This window comes from Uloborus diversus, chromosome 10 (assembly GCF_026930045.1).
Source record: "Uloborus diversus isolate 005 chromosome 10, Udiv.v.3.1, whole genome shotgun sequence".
Classification (NCBI taxonomy): domain Eukaryota; kingdom Metazoa; phylum Arthropoda; class Arachnida; order Araneae; family Uloboridae; genus Uloborus; species Uloborus diversus.
Window position 1 is genome coordinate 49,858,835 of NC_072740.1, and position 15,820 is coordinate 49,874,654.

Here is a 15,820-nt window from a genome sequence, read left to right on the forward strand (position 1 = left end):
ACATCAATAATATATTTTTATATTTTCGTGAAAGTATGTCTTATACCCATGGAGATATAAGCATTTCTTTAAAAAAATGCAATTTTTTTTTTTTTTTTTTTTTTTTTTTTTTTTTTTTTGAAGGATTTCGGCTCATATCATGCAGAATTTTCCGTCAAACGTAACTAAACTTTCAGAATATTTGACAGCATATTAGAGAAACATAATAATAAAATTTGAAGTTGAAATATTGAAAATTTATTGAAATATGAACGCGAAAGATAGCAATTTATGACATTCATAATACAAAGCGCAGATATATCCTACAACTCCATTAAAAGATTCCATTTCAAAATCTTTAAAATTCAAAAAGTTGTCAGCAAACTAATGAGTCGAATTTCTATAGTTCTTGGATAGGCGACGAATGGTAAGGGGTCGTTCACAAACTGGCAACACTTTCCTGCTATCGTTGCAGAGTGATTCATAATAAGAACGGATTATTTGCGAACGATCCCTCACGATTCGTCGTCTAGCCAAGAATTATTAAAATTCGGCTCATTAGATCGCTGATAACTTTTTACATTTTAAAGATATCAAAGTGGAGTTTTTTTATGAGTTGTAGGAAATGTCTGGGCTTCCGATTATGAAGGTTATAAATTGTTATCTTTCGCGCATGTGCAATGAAAAATTAATTACTTTAAACGTTCATATTTCATTAAATTTTCAATATTTTAACTTCAAATTTTATTATTATGTTTCTCTAGTATACTGTCAAATATTCTGAAAGTTTAGCAACGTTTGACGGAAAACTTAATGTGATATGAGCCGAAAACCTTCAAAAAAAATTGCATTTTTCAAAGAAATGCTTATATATCTGTGGGTATAAGTGATACTTTCATGAAAACATAAAAATGAATTCTAGATAGATTTGTAACTTGAAATTTATAGCTTATTCTCAGCGATTTACGACGAAAAATGATCGTAAACCTTTGTTTCCTCAATTTGTTGCTCGTCTCCTAAATGAATAGTAGAATTAACTCTTATTGGAAAATAGCAGCTGGATTATACTCTTTATGTGAAAAATATTGCATAGCAATTTGCCTTTCATTTCTCGAGAAATCCGTAAAAATGTTAATTTTTGAAAGTTGAAAGTGTCCCAATATTTTTGGTCACTTATAACCTATATATATATATATATATATATAAATATAACAGTATATATATATATATATATGCACTCTCTAAAAATCATTGAATGTTTTCACTCATCGCAACATTTTCAATGTCAGTAATTTTCAAATGTATACCTTTTGCTTCCTCGTTTGTAAAGCAAGGTTAGGAGACGAATGGAGCTAAGTATTTATAGGAAACCTCTCATTAAATATGATTTTTGAAGAAACATATTGTTATTAATCTACATTAAGAAAGAAAGTACACTCTTTTTTAATAACGCACTCATGAGGGCCACTTTATTTTTGGACAGATCCTTTCATCACAGGTATAATCAATAAGAGAGAAGATGCGGAGAATTAAATGAAAGACTTCACGAATTGAGCGTTTAAAAAAGACACATTCTTAGAAGAACCACATTTTATTGAGCAAACATTTATTCTTTTTTTCCTATTTTTGCCTCGTAACATAAGCATTGTTTCTCAGGGTTGCAAAAATGGTTACGTTAGTCACGATGCCTTTTTTGATTAAAAAACACCTGCCAGCGCTTATTTTGCTTCAAATTCTTGGTAGAAATGAAAAATAGTCACCTTGTACATTTTAAATCTGCATATTAAACCAAAACACATTTATTTTTACTCCTGGTGTAAGTAAAAAGAGTTTCAAAATCAGCTGCGAATGTTACGTTAGTCACTATGGAATGACCCTATATATATATATATATATATATATATATATATATATATATATATGCACTCTCTAAAAATCATTGAATGTTTCACTCATCGCAACATTTTCAATGTCAGTAATTTTCAAATGTATACCTTTTGCTTCCTCGTTTGTAAAGCAAGGTTAGGAGACGAATGGAGCTAAGTATTTATAGGAAACCTCTCATTAAATATGATTTTTGAAGAAACATATTGTTATTAATCTACATTAAGAAAGAAAGTACACTCTTTTTAATAACGCACTCATGAGGGCCACTTTATTTTGGACAGATCCTTTCATCACAGGTATAATCAATAAGAGAGAAGATGCGGAGAATTAAATGAAAGACTTCACGAATTGAGCGTTTAAAAGACACATTCTTAGAAGAACCACATTTTATTGAGCAAACATTTATTCTTTTTTTCCTATTTTTGTAAATTAATATAAGTAACAAGTCTTCATTTAGGGTGAATTTTGATCTATGAAAAATATTTGTCTGGTTCCAGTGTAAAAATTGAAACACTGCAAATAAAGATATTTAGAAGTAATAGAAAAAATATATTTACGAAATAGATATTTTTAAGCATTAGTATTTTTTCTTATTCTTCTAAAGTACTGATTTATCTTTCAAAGCGTCATGTTTCTGGTGGTTATGTTTCTTATTAATGTGGTTTGAAATTTTAACTTGAAATGTTCATTTTCATGCTGTTGAACTTTTTTATCTTGAAGATTAATTAATTTATTGGAATATTCGTTATATCTGAATTTTGATTTGTTTAAGCACCATGCAGACAAGAATTTGTTTTTACACAGCTGTAAAACTGCTATTTCGTTTATGCTCGCATTTACCAAGAATGAAAACGCACACTAGATACTATACATGTTATTTTTCTACATAAGCTTTTTACAAAAGAAATATTGGTAATTTTTTATTCATCCCGTTTAAGAAACCCGTATTTTTAAAAGCAGCAACATGGACATAACGTGAGATTAACATAATTCGTGATTTATCTTGTATTTTTTTAAAAAGTATTTTGTATTTTGTCATTGTTTGTTTCATTTTTAAAAGAAAAGGGGTAGAAGAATGCCCCCCACTGTACCCCATAAGGGCGCTCCTGGAGATAAACATGAGATTAATAATTTCCGTGATGTGTTTTGTTGTTATTTAAGTGTTTTTAGTTTATTCCTTCTTTGCAAATTAAATTTATATTTTAAAACTAGAGAATCGCCCGTCAAGGTATGAAGGGGGAAAACTTCCTACATTTGAACGAAGCAATTGTCTGTTTGAGGATAGTTTGGTAGTTGAAATTTTAACCCTAACTTCAGTGGATGAACCCTAAACTCCAGTAGATAGCGTTCATTGTTGACCCCTTTTTTGTTTCTTCATTCCCCTGAAATGACATAGTCTTACCAGTAAAACAGTTAAGTTACCGGATCCAGTTCAGCCTTGTCACAATAAAGCCTTTCCCTGCATTTTAAACATCACCAAAACATATTATCAAATTATCATGCCGTGGCACGAGTTTCATTGTTGATGACATCAGAAGCGTTACTCTATCATTGGCTATTATATATATATATATATATATATATATATATATATATATATATATATATATATATATATATATATATGAATATGAAGTGGAGGGGGGAGGGACTCGCACCAGCCTGTCGGTACTTATGTATATTAACATGACTTTGATGTTTTTTGTGATGTGGGGCAAAGTGAAATGGTTAAGATCACTGAGCTTTTTCCAAAAAGAACTACTTGGAAATTCGTTTTGAAAATTACAGTACATAAAGAAAGAACATTGTATTTTTAATAAAACTTGCATTGAAACAGTATTTTTTATTTTTGGCAGCAAATTTGCTCTATCAAAAAAAAGTGGAATATTTTCACTTTAAAAATTTATGGGGCAAAGTGAAAAATGAAATGTTTCTAATGAAATACACTGGCCTCAAAAAGTTATGGTACTACCGGTTTTTGGCGTCTAACTTGCAAATGAATGAATGTAGAAACAAAAAATTTGGAGAATATGTGCATTAAATGGATTTTTTTATTGAATGAGTCATAGAAATTTGTATAAGTGTAGTGCAAAATCGATTTATAACAAAAAAAAGCAATCTTTGCGGAAAAGTCCATTCTTGAAGAAAACAGAACAACATCACAGTGTTACGTAGTAAAATGTCATAAAAACAATACAAAAATGGGTTCTAATAAGGAATGTGTCACACCTAACTTGAATTCATTGGCGGCATCGATTTTCCATGCTGTTTATTAATTTGTCGAACACCGGAATAGGAAGCGAAGACCATGACCTTGGATGAGGATTTAAAGCATCAACCTGTCTGCCAAGATAGTCCGAAAGATGTTCTATTGGATTCAGGTCCGGAGATCGAGCTGGCCATTCAATTCGTCCCAAACCGTGATCCTCAAAATACTCCTCAACAATCCGAGCTCGGTGAGGTCGTGCATTATAATCCAGCAGAGTGAAGTCATTACCAATAGCACTAGCATGTGGGTGAACATATGGATCAAGGTTCTCATCTCGATATCTCAGACCAGTCAGAGTTCCTCCATGGAACACATGCAGGTCAGTGTGACACCGAGCGAGCAGGGCCTGATTCACGCACAGCCCAACTAGGCCTGGGCCTGCGGCCCCATCTTCATAAGGGGCCCAATTTTTTTTTAAACCTTATGCACAGCATGAAAAAAACATGTATTTTTGTGAAAACAATAAAAAATCTTCTTTTAAATAAATGTTAAACATTATTTTAACATTATTTTGCGCTGGCTTAAAGTAATAGAATAGAGAAGGGGGCCTCCAAAGCATTGCGGGCCTTGGGTCTCACTATTAGATAGTCGGCCTTGCGAGCGAGATCCCTGCCCAAACCATGATTCGACCACTTCTATAACTGTGGTCTTTCAACAGTGTTGGATTGATGGTATCTATTGCGCTGTTCCCTCCAGATCAGTAGACGCCCTGAATCACATTCCAATGTAAATCTGGACTCGTCTGTGAACAGCACAAAAGCATACTGCTGCTGGGTTCAGGAAACAAGTTCTCTTGTCCAGCATAAGCGGATCCTTCTCTGTGTTCCGTTGAGGAGAACACACACAACTGGTCGTCTTGCATAGAGACCTGCATCATAAACACGATTTCGCACCGTAGTAGCAGAGATTCTTCTTCTTGATGCTACAAAGTGGTCTGAAACGAGCTGCGGCACAGTAGTGGTTCTTCTCTTTCGGGCCAAAAGAATTAGAAAATGGTCTTCTGCAGGTGTTGTAGCTCGTGGTCGGCCTGGAACAGGTCTTCTAGACACAGAATCTTCGGATTGGTATCGATCCTAAAGTCACCGAACAAAACTACGATACACATTGAGACGTCTAGCAGCATCAGCCTCGGACAATCCCATTTCCATTCATCTAACAGCCCTCCACCTTAACGAATCGGGTAAACGACGTCTCTGAGACATTTTCCAAGCTCTATTGACTATTGTCACCGAAACTGCCAACAACAGTTGAAAATCACAAAAGTACGAAAGCTTGACATTTGCATATTTTTTTCTCACTCGTAAAAATATGGGTTTTTCTATAAAATAAAAGTGGTAGCAGCCTTTTTTTTATAAATGGTTTTAAAGTTCGTTATTATCATTCATGCAAACTATGCATTTTATGGTTACTGGTGAGCTTCGACGAACATATTGTGCCTTAACTTTTTGAGGCCTGTGTATTTTCTACTCTATTATATAAAAAGAAATTTTTGATCAAATGAATCAGTAAATAAAAACTTTAATGAATAACTGAAAAGTTACTGCAGCAATAAAAGAAAAATTAAATTAATTAATTAATTGATACATGAAGAAAAACAAATAAGTGAGTAAAAGAGTGAAAAGAGTGAATGAATATTAAAATAAGTGAATGAATGAATAAATAAGTAAATTACTTAATAAAGGAATACAAATAAATTAATTAACTAATTAATGCGTAAGTGAGTGACGTTTTATTTGGTTATTGTGCATTTTTAGTTAGAATGTCATGTCGGTTGGGATGCGAAAGCAGATAAAAGTTGGCCCCGTACGCTATTGGTTGCGGGTTCTCAACCCATGAATTAAGTCATCAATTTGTGGACTTTCTAGCCGCAGAAAATCGTCAGCGACCATTTCGCATGATTATGCGTCATGTTTAAGATCCCCTGAGTGTCTACTTGCTTCAAGCATTCTCAGCCAAATTAAATTCCTAGTACAATTTTGCAACGTAAGAGCTCATCTGGTGGGAAACTACATGTCAAAATTCTCTGTACCATTCACATCCGCGCCATAGCAATGACACATAAAAAACTGAATGCAACACCGAGAGATCGCACTTGGTCTGCAAAAGGCTAGAGCCTCTTTAAGCAGCTCTATTGTAAAAAAAAAAAGTTGCACAACATCATAAATGGTAAATAAGTAAATCATACTTAAATTACCATCATTATTATCTAAAGAGTTCATAGTTCAGAAACATTTCTTTAATTATTATTAATAACAGTAAACACTCCAAGCTTGAACTCTTGATGTGTCAAATCGGCTCTTTAGCTGAGAGTTTTATTAAAACTTGTGCTGTTTTTTTTTTTTTAACTTCCATTTACAAAAAAGGAAATATTGTATTCGCGAAAAAATTTTCACTCAAAAATCGACCTTAATTTCCACTTTACTTACCCACAAATGAATGTTGAGTTTTTTTTTTTTTTTTTTTTCGACTCGAACACACGTGGATAAGTGCCTAAGAACGTATAGACACGCGAAATATCCATTTTGACGATTCCCGAGTCAATCACAACGAATTTTCTCGTGACGTCTGTATGTAGGTATGTGAGTATGTGTGTATGTATGTCGCATAACTCAAGAACGGTATGTCCTAGAAAGTTGAAATTTGGTACGCAGACTCCTAGTGGGGTCTAGTTGTGCACCTCACTTTTTGGTTGCATTCGGGTGTTTCTAAAGGGGTCTTTTGCGCCTTTTGGGGGGGGGGGGAATCAATGTTAATTTCGATGTAAACTCAAGTGGTGTTATAATTTAGCGGACACTTGGCGATATATCACCAGTATTTTGGTCGCCAAGTTTTTTCGCACACTTGGTGACAAATTTGGCGATTTTTTTTTTAAATCTGGTTTCAATTTGGCCACTGTTGGTGATATTTAGAGGGTAAACTATTGAATCACATTAAAAATGCCAATAATGGGGAAATGACATTAAATTGGAGTAAAAGGAAGTCATGTGAAGCACACATCAGCTCGTTTAGATTAAAATTTAAACGAGCTGATGTGTGCATCACATGACTTCCTTTTACTCCAATTTAATGTCATTTTCTCATTATTGGCAGTTTCAATATGATTCAATAGTTTACTCTCTAAATATCACCAACAGTGGCCAAATTGAAACCAGATAAAAAAAATAATTAAAAAACAATTGCCAATATTGTCGTCAAGTTGGCAAAAAAACTTGGTGACCAAAAGACTGGCGATATATCGCCAAGTGTCCGCCAAATTATAACACCACGAGAGTTTACATCGAAATTAACAATGATTTATTTCCCCCCAAAAAGAGGCAAAAGAAACAATTTGGAGCATACGAATGCAACCAAAAAGAAAGGTGCACAACTAGACCCCACTAGGAGTCTTCGTACTAAACTTCAACTTTCTAGGACATTTCGTTCTTGAGTTATGCGACATACATACACACATACGCACATACATACGTACATACAGACGTCACGAGAAAACTCGTTGTAATTAACTCAAGGATCGTCAAAATGGATATTTCGTGGGTTTGTACGTTCCTAGGCACATATCCACGTGTGCTCGGGTTGAAAAAGAACTCAACGTTCATTTGGGGTGAGCAAAATGGAAATTAAGGCCGATTTTTAGGGTGAAATTTTTTTCGCGAATACAATACTTCCTTTTTTGTAAAAAGAAGTAATAAAATTTATGCTGAAATGTTTATAAAAATCTACTTCAAATTTATGAAATAATGCAAAGTAGTGTTAAAAAACTGTTTATGTTTTTTCATTCAGTTCATTTTCAACGCACTGAAAACGAGCTGATGTGTGCATCACATGACTTCCTTTTACTCCAATTTAAAGATAATAGTGTCTCAGAGTGAGCAAAAAAACAATCTAAATACTTTCATTCCAAGTCTGTTGCAAACCGAAGCAAAGAAAACGTTTTATACAGATAAATTTTCCCAATATTGGCAGTTTTATGGGATTCAATGGTTAACTTTCGAAATATAGCCAAATTGAAACTAGATTAAAAATAAAAAAAAATCCGCCAAATTCATTGCCAAGTTGGCGACAAAACTTGGCGATATATTGCCAAGTGTTGGCCAAATTATAGCACCGCTTGAGTTTACATTGAAATTAACAATGATTTTACCCCAAAAAGGTGTAAAAGATCCCCTTTGGAACATCCGAATGCAACCAAAAGAGAAGGTGCACAACTATACCCCACTTGGAGTCTATGTGCCAAATTTCAACTTTCTAGGACATACCGTTCTTGAGTTATGCGAGATACATACACACATACGCACATACATACGTATATACGAACGTCACGAGAAAAGTCGTCGTAATTAACTCGGGGATCGTCAAAATGGATTCTTCAGGTGTCTATACGTTCTTAGGCATGTATCCACGTGTGGTCGGGTTGAAAAAAAAATCAATATTCATTCGGGGGCGAGCAAAATGGAAATTAAGGCCGATTTTTGAGTGTAAATTTTTTTGCGAATACAATACTTCCTTTTTTGTAAAAGGAAGTAAAAAAGGATACCGAAAATAATCGAAACTCGTGTACGGAGCTACCATCGCTACGTGGACATTGTTTTTTTAATTTTATTTTTGTTTTTATTTCTCACAGCAATTAAGTCATTATTTTCTGTTTTATACACTTTTTTTCTCATGTACTTGAAAAAATGATGAATCGCCGGACGGAAAGTAGAAATGTATATCAAATGCATCCATCAAGCTTTATCATTGTGTTTCCACGGAAGCGAGCCATTTGCACATTTTACTTGCAGAATTATAACAAATTTTAAGGTGAAATGCTGCTTTAAGACAAAATACTGAATGAAAAAAAATCGAGTGACAATTAATTGAATAATTACTTGAAAAGAAAATTGCATGGAAAGAATAAGTAAATGAGTACGTGGAGCGTAAAACAGCTTTTTTAAATAAAAGCTTCCGTTTTTTATTTTTTTGAACAACGAAGATTCCTTAAAGACTGTACTTTGTCTTGACGTTTCTCATTCTATTCATTTAGATACGGTAAGTATGAAACATTGTTCTTTAACTCATGCCTAACTTCAGCCTTTAGGTAAGTTTTTCACTTCTTTAATTTATGCCTAACTTTTTAACCAAATATATGAATAAATTTAGAATATGTTTTTCGTTTTCATTTTGTTTGCTAAAAAAAAAAAAAATTTAGATTATATGCATACATATATATTTTAATATTACAACTTTTTCAATGGCAGTATCGCTTTTTTTCCTTTTTAAAATTACAATTGAACACATTTTTGAGTGCATCAATCATTTATTTTTGTATTATGTATGCTTTTAAATTATTAGTGGTTTATTAGAGGTTTTCTTGTATAATATTTTCGTAGGTAATAAAAATATGAAAGAATAGACCAAAATATATGAACATTTTTACTTTTAGAAACACAAAGTAATCAACCATTGAGCCAAGATCCTCGAAAATAAAACAAAGGACTGTAAATAAATAAATATCAATGTTTCAAAATCTGGCTGTTATTTTTGATAGCAAAAAATTCAGTTTTTCAGAAACAAATTTATTTTTTTAAATTGTTTATTTATTTTAAAAAAGAGTTTTTTTTATGTTTTTGAGATGAAATATTAAACACTGAGCAATTTCCTTGAATAAATCTGACAGAGATCAAAGGAGAATTGCAGCTGTGTAGCTATTTGAAAAGGAATGACAAGTTTTCATTAAGTACCAGAAGCATCTCAGTAGAAACAATAGAACCATTATCGACGAGAAAACTATGTCACTGCTACATTTGGATGTGATCTGAATTTCAATTCCTGAAGCTCAAAAATATTTCGAAGTAAATTATTATGAATTACATACTGAATCTTGAGATGAAAAGAACGGCAAGAAAATAATGAAACGAAACTGCAGTATTGTTTGAGAAAAACGGAAAATTAAAACTCCCAATTTTATTTTTTAAATGTATCTTTGTTGTCTCAAATCCTCATATACATAAAAGCCAATGATCGAGTAACGCTCCTGGCGTCATCAACAATGAAACTTGAGCCACGGCATGATAATTTGAAAATATTTTTTGGTAATGCTTAAAATGCAGGGAAAGGCTTCATTGTGACAAAGATGAACTGGATTCGATAACTTAACTGTTTTACTGATAAGACATGTTACAGTCATGATCAGACTGTGTCATTTCAGGGAAATAAAGAAAGGAAAAAGTTGTCAACAAGGAACGCTATCTACTGGAGTTTAGTGTTATTCCACTGGAGTCAGGGTTAAAATGTCAGCTATCAAAATATCACAAACAGGCAATTTCTTCGTTCAAATGTAGTAAGCAATTTTCACTCGTCATATGTTGACGCGCGATTTTCTAGTTAAATAATACTTTGAAATGTGTGCTATTCATAAGGTTACACATACACGAAGGTAAGGTTACACGAAGAAAAGTTCAATAGCTCTATAATTTATGGTTTGCGAAGTCGGAGGGAAAATGACCGACTCTGACGCCGGGAATTTTAAAGCCTTTGACTCCGACTCCTTCACCCCAAAATCAGTCCAACTCCGACTCAGTAAGCACTAGCAGAGTTTCAAACTTTGAGGGAACGTCACCGACTCTACAACCCTGCACTAGACTCTATTAGTGTCTATTAGAGACTATTTATTAATCTCTATAAGAGACCAGTCTCTATTTGACTATATTAGAGACTCTAGACTCTATTAGTTGAAGTTTCTCTATTTACACATTTGAGTACCAATAGAGAAAAAAAATATCGAAATGAATTTTCAAATAGAAGCTGCAGTGCAGGTGAGAATGTTTGTGGTGTGAGTCAGTTTCCATGCTACTGATTGGACCAAAAGGGAGAAAAGTTTCTGCTATAACAATCCTTGCCTATGTTAGATTTTTATTATTAATTATAGAACTATTGAGTTAGTTTCGAACACCCTATTATACTTTGATTAATGAAAGGTATCCTGTATGTTAATTGGTTTGGTGACGTAACGCTTACTAAAATGATCAAAGCGTTTTTTTAAAAAAACTGTTTTTCATAAATGCCCTGATAGATTTTTAGTGCTTAAAAGTACCAAAATATGGAACTACTTTTGCGTAATATATTACATTTTGATTAATGAAAGGTATCTTGTGCAATAATAGTAATATTATTTATAAATTTCAACACTTATTAAAAGAGTTAAAAGGCTTTTTTTTTAAAAAAAAAAACTTGTTTTATAAATGCCTAGATTTTGGGCACTTAAAAATATTCAGACATGAAATTACTTTGTACACCTCAGTACATTTTGATTAATGAAAGCGTACAATAACTGCAGAGGTATTTATAAGTTTGAACACCTATTAAAAAGAGTAAAAATGCATTTGAAAAAAAATCTATGTTTTACATCTCAGATTTTGGGAGCTTAAAAGTGTTTTGGGAATATTTCCATTTATAAATACCCCGCCCACATCACTATCTAGTAGAGATAACAAGATTCGCTGCCGCTAATATGAAACTTTTTAAAAATTTTTGTTCGACTGTCACATTTTTTGTCTCGTCATCAAACTCCAATAGAGATAAACCGCTGTTTATCGCTATTTGACAAGAAATGTTTGTAACATTCGAGTTGACAAGTTTAAACTAATAACCAATGGTTACCAATGACTCATCTCGTCAAGGGGGATTACCAATGACCCATCTTGCAAAGACTAACATCTGAAGAAAATGTCAGGTCTCACAGAGCCTTTCTTGCGATTCAAAACGGGAAGCACTTTGCCACCTTAGCGCCGTTCACATGACGCTTTTCGACCCAGGAAAAACCCTGCTTTCGACCGCAAGCCGGTTATTTGCTGGGGAAATGCTGGAATTTTTTTCCTCCTGCTTGGGGGTAGGAGAAAAGCCGGGTTGTTACCCAGAATGCACTGCGCCAACTGTGACGGTTTACTTCCTCCATTCAGGATTTGCGCAAAGGATGCTGGGTAAATCCGCTCTCTGGGATAAACCAGCTTTTCACATGTGAATGAGGAATTTTTCGATCCGGGTTTTTGCAGAGCCGGAGCGAGAAAATGCGAGGTAGAAAAACGTCATGTGAACCTCCCAAAGCAAAACAACTAAGCAACCCCCAAGCGCGTGCTTTCCCCCCCTGTCGCTACTGCTCCTTACTCTACTCTCTACTCGCCTTAAGGCCCCCCTAAGTCAAAACAAAGAGCCAAAGAGCTAACTAAGAGACATTTCCGATTGTGAAGTACGATAGGGTGATTTATTACCGTTTTCTTGGAACTTGGAATGATTTGCATTCCGAAAAAAATTAAACCTTGATTAAATATTTCTACTGGATACACGGGAAAATATAGTTTCGGAACTAAACTATTCGATGTGGCATGGAACATACATTGAATTATAAATTATAATGGTTTACTTTCTTCATTATTTCTTGAAATTTGTTTACCAAAAAAAAAATATATTAATTTAAGAACTTTGTATACTATACAAAAAAGAAAATAATTAAAAATAGGTAGGGGAATGCGGGGCAAAGGGGAAAAAAATGGTTAAGATCACTTACTTTTTTTCATAATGAACAAATTGGAAATTTGTTTTGAAACAAATTTGTTTTGTACATAAAGAAAGAACACTATATTTTATACTAAAACTTGCACTGAAACTTTTTTTTTAATTTTTGACAGTAAATTTGTGCCTTTAAAATAGGGTGGAATTTTTTCCCTTTTTTTGTTCATGGAGCAAAGTGAAATATAATTTTTTTTTTCCTAATGAAATATTTTCTATGCGATTGTTAAAGATATTTTTGATAGAATAAATGAGTAAATAAAAGAATGAAAGAAAAAATGAAAATGAAATGAAATAATAAACGAATAAATAAATACATAAGTAAGTTAATACGTGAGGAAAATTAAATGAATAAATAAAATAGCGAATGTGAAGAAGAAAATAAGTGAATGAATGAACAAATATAAGGGTATTTTTAAATGAAAGAATGTGGATGGAACAACAAATTAACTAATACGTAAATAATTTTATAAAAGATTAAATAAGTAAATGAAATGGACTATATTTCACTTTGCACCATCTTCTTTGCCCCGTACAGAACATTTGAAATACAAATAAGCTTAATATTAAGCAAATAAATACTGCACCATGTATTAGTAGGTCTAAATTAATATTTAAAATATTAATAACAATAACTTTATCATTTAATAATAACAAAAATAATTTTTGACTTACAACAAAATATTACAATATGAGTGTCAATTTTTGAAAATTGCTTGTATTATCATATATTTTTATTTTCAGAGGTAGTTTTTCTTGACTGGAATAGACTAAATGGGTCACTACATAGTTAAAATATTACTAGGCAGGTGGAGCTAAAAGCAGAGTAAATATTTGAACATTTCACTTTGCCCCATATTCCCCTACATGGACAGCAAACGTATTTAATTTAGATAGGCTATTGTGAAAAAAAAAAAAAAAGATAAAATTGAATATAGTTAAGATTTATTAAAATATCCAATAAATATTTTTAAAAAAAACACAGTATATTTTAATAAAAATAGGTTTATTTTTATAATAAAATTTGGAATAAACAGTCAAGCACAAAAATGTATTTCCCAACAACCAATCCTAACATGTTTATTCCACCAGAAAATAATAGCATATTATTATGATTAATAAAAGCTTATACTAATAGCTTTAAAATTTCATATCAATGAACTGTCTAAGGCAAGGGTTCCCAAAGTGGGTGTCGTGAAAAAATGCTAATTCTTCAAAGGGTGCCGCGAATCAAAAAAGTTTGGGAACGCCTGGTCTAAAGTAATATGTTTCAGAGGTTTGAAACAGATAAGTTGTAAAAAAAAAAAAAACCTGGGAACCCAAAATGCTTTAGTGCCTTAAAAACAACGGCAAAATATTTAAAAATTATTTCCATTTATTTCATTTTATTTCGTTTATTATTATTATTTTTTTAAGAACAAAAACGTTAATGCTTTAAAATTGACTACTTTTGTTATTTTTTTACAAATATTAAATTCCAATTGCTGAGGGGCAGTTATGCTCAGTTTTCGATTTCTGATTTAATAATATATCGCTCATTTGTGGAAGAAGATTGCCACAATACGAAGAAATGAATTTTTACAGGAGAAGCGTTTGAATTTGAACTCTTCAGGCAATTTGCATTTTCTAGTCACTATAAGAAAGGTAAGTTTGCTGTGCTCTCCCGAGGTTAATATTAGAACAAGAAATCTGTCATTGTTTTCCAAAGAAGATAACGTCATTTGAAGCCCATTAAGCGAAAAGAAAAAAAAGAAAATTAAAAATTTCGTATTGTGGCACTCTTCCTCCAAACGAGCGATATATATTTCAATTCAAACTAGTTGTGCGGAAAATTTTGCTGCTTTTTATATTGATATTGTATTTATAAATGAATGCTGCTTTTCATATTTTTTGCGTCAAAAACTTTTATTTGGGTTTTGAAAGAGTAAACATGTGTGACTTAATATGATAAGTGATTAAATGCATGAAGAATTTTAAATAAATATTGATTTTATGCCTTTTTTTGTGTATTTTCTCCCGCAGTTTCGATGTTTGTGAATACTAGTACTGCAAATTCATCTTTTTCTAACTTGTAAAGGTATTGCTAGGAGAATTGATTTAAAGAAAATATTTGCTTCTGATTAGATGCTATAAATTATTATTGCTTAGTATTAAATATTTTAAAAGGAGGTGGGAGGAGAAGTATTTCTCAACATTATTAAAGCTGACAAGACATCAACCTTATTCTCGAACTGTTTTTTTATATTTTTTTGTGCGTTTAATTATGATATGGTTTATCCTTTTCATTGCCATCGGAAATACTAATAATAAAAAGCAGAGTCTTTGTATGATAGTAATCAAGTTATTTTCAAACATTTATTTTTTCAAAAAAAGTGTTGAAATCCATGTTAAAATTCTTATGTTAAAAATAATATTCAATGGTTTTTCATGGAATGCAAAATAATTATTTCATTATTATAGGATAGCATGATATAGAAACCCAATAAAGGATTAATCCCTTAATTTCTGTGAAATTAAAAATTTTGGACACGTTATAATTGACGATGACAAATCATCAAAATTTTTAAATTTTCGTTCATTTTACAGTCGTGTTTTTAACTTCAATGTCGAAAAAATTCCGGGAGAAACTCCCGAAACCTTCTTTTCTCTAATATCACAAAAAACGTTTCTAAAGCTGTGTTTCTGGAACTTTTAATTTCTAAAAATACCGGAGCTAAGTTCCGAACCTCATCCCCTTCCCCTAACATCATCATAAGTAATCCACAATTGCATTTTTTAGGAATTCAATTCAAAAAAATAACATCGGAGATACTCCCCCCGTCTGCCTTACATCGTCGAAAATCGTCTAAAATTACGGTTTTGGTACTTAGACTTTGAAAACATGCCGGGGAAAGCACTGGAACCTTATGCCTTCCTCTAAAGTCATCAAAGGGTGTCTATAATGGTGTTTTCATTTAGTTACATTTCGAAAAAATTCCGACGGAGAAAGGAGCGCATTCGTTGGAGAGCTGCGCATTTCATATCATTTGCATAGCTCAGAATAAAACATGCGTTTACCCTGGAATTTGCATAAATGCCTGACAACGCCTTCTTGGTGTTGAATTTTCAATGTCGAACAGTATATATCTCAAAAGCTATTTA